The 2,500-nt window shown below is 37.2% G+C and overlaps 1 protein-coding gene across 1 annotated transcript in view; it reads left to right on the top strand.

Annotated features, from left to right (window-relative positions):
- The window catches only part of LOC106877010 (quinone oxidoreductase PIG3), a 13,824-nt gene that overhangs the window by 7,892 nt on the left and 3,432 nt on the right, over positions 1-2,500 (top strand). The window lies entirely within an intron of this gene.

The following is a 2,500-nucleotide window of genomic DNA, read 5'->3' as shown; positions in this document are numbered from 1 at the left end:
TCTTGATCACTCTCTCTCTCTCTCTCTCTCTCTCTCCTTGTTTTGCTTTTCCCTCTGCCTAGATAACCAAGTGGGTTCAATCCATTCAACTAAACTCTCCAGGGCATTGCCCCAGCGATACTGCAGTCCAATGACTGGAATAAATTAAAGATAAAAGATATCCTTTTATCTTTCGTTTAACAAATCCAGAATTTGTTGCAAATTAACAAACAAGCAGAAATGCTTGCAATAAAAAGCTTTGTAAAACAATGGAAAATATATAAAAGACTACAACAAACAAACAAACAAAAAAAGTAACATAAATGCACAAATAAATGTTGATTATGTCACAAAATCAGACAATGTGAATATCTTTTGCGGTTGTTTTTGTTGTTGTTGTTTGTTATTTTTTAATGCACTTGTTTTTCATTTATATATCTGAATTGAGATTGGTGGTGGTTAGGTAGTTTAGTGGACATGAGATAAAGACAAATGTTGTTATCTTAATGATGGGTAAACAAATCTTCCCCCCCATCCACCCACCCACTTTCATTGTTGCCTCTTCCCCCGCCCTCACACACACTAATGTACCTAGACCAAACAGCCATGTATCATAATTACCATATATGAACAGTTTAAATTTTTAGAAATGGAGACCAAATTAAGAAAATGCAATAGAAATTACCTTTGAAAAATAGTGTGAATTTAATACCGTCTTTATTCATATTTAAGGCTTTGTAGAATATATGTTTCTAGCATAAATTATTATTTTTGTTATTATTATTATTACTGTCATTATTATTAAGGCAGTGAGCTGGCAGAGACGTTAGCACGCTGGGCAAAATGCTTAGGGGTATTTCACCTGTTGCTACATTCTGAGTTCAAATTCTGCTGAGGTCGACTTTGCCTTTCGTCCTTTTGGGGTTGATTGACAGGAGCCGCCCAGGCGGGAGCCCGCGCCATACTCCTGAGTGTGTGTTTGGCATGGTTTTAATGGCTGGATGCCCTTCCTAACGCCAACTACTCTACAGAGTGGGCTGTGTGCTTTTTACGTGGCACTCGCACAGGTGAGGTCAGTTTTGGCGTGGTTTTTACAGCTGGATATTATTTAAAAAATTATTTGAAACAAAAGCATTATATGTCAACAGAAATATGGTAGCAAAAAGGTTAATAACAACGAAGTTATTTCAATAAATTCTAGATTAATTTCAAATTTAACTGAAACAGAGGCTATGTATTTCAACAGAAATTCGGTAATAAAAGTGTTACTGCTCTTAGTAATAAAATCTTTTGAAATTGTCAGTAATGGATAAACAATAACTTTTTTTATTATTCCAGTAATAAAACGTCAGAAAGAAAAAATAATTTGGGAGTATGAAAAGCAAGCAGTTCTAACAAAGTTAAACAACTGTAACAGACATTTTGTCCTTATAGGGAAGCATTGCGCAATTGCATAATTAAAAGCATTGGTATGATACTGTTTCGCTTTGTGAAATGCTGTTGCTTCACAATTTATCTATCTCTGTCACCTGGCCTTGCTCACTCTGAGGTAGAGGAGGAGGTGATAGGGAAAGTTATTATAAGGTGAAAGGGGGTGGCTGTTTTGTAAACTCAAACAAAACTGAATTATGACATATAAGAAAACAAATATGTTAAATATTTATTACACCACTTTTACAAATATCTGTTCATGAATAAGTGCATGTGTGTGTGTGTATAAATGTATATTCATATATATATGTAAATGTATGTATGTATATGTATGTATATATTGTCTGTGTGTAAATGTGTATGTACCTATGTAAATATGTATGTACCTAGATATTATTTGTGTGTAAATATGTATGTACCAATGGTTGCATTGATGGTTGCTCTTGCTTGTCACTAGATGGTTTAACAATGGACATTTAAAGAGTGTCATAAGTGTTGTGTTAGTGTATGTCACTATAATCCAATGATGTATAGAGGTTTCAGATAAAGTGGCTCTCATCTGGCAAAATGAAGTAATCATCCTATATATGCATGTCTGTATATGCATGTGTGGAGGCGCAATAGCCCAGTGGTTAGGGCAGCGGACTCGCGGTCATAGGATCGCGGTTTCAATTCTCAGACCGGGCATTGTGAGTGTTTATTGAGCGAAAACACCTAAAGCTCTACGAGGCTCCGGCAGGGGATGGTGGCGAACCCTGCTGTACTCTTTCACCACAACTCTCTCTCACTCTTACTTCCTGTTTCTGTTGTACCTGTAATTCAAAGGGCCAGCCTTGTCACGCTGAATATCCCTGAGAACTATGTTAAGGGTACACGTGTCTGTGGAGTGCTCACTTGCACGTGCCACCAGCATGGGGAGCCAGTCAGGCGGCTCTGGCAGCGACCCATGCATGAATGGTGCTTATTGCATGCCACCAGCACTGGTATTGGCCACAACTATAATTTCCGTTTGATTTGATTTTGATTTACTTTACTCAATAGGTCTCCTCAAGCACAGCATGTTGCCTGACGATTCAAAGGTACTTTTTCA

Source organism: Octopus bimaculoides, chromosome 19 (genome assembly GCF_001194135.2).
Source record: "Octopus bimaculoides isolate UCB-OBI-ISO-001 chromosome 19, ASM119413v2, whole genome shotgun sequence".
In the NCBI taxonomy this organism is placed as follows: domain Eukaryota; kingdom Metazoa; phylum Mollusca; class Cephalopoda; order Octopoda; family Octopodidae; genus Octopus; species Octopus bimaculoides.
This window is presented reverse-complemented; position numbering and strand designations above follow the sequence as displayed.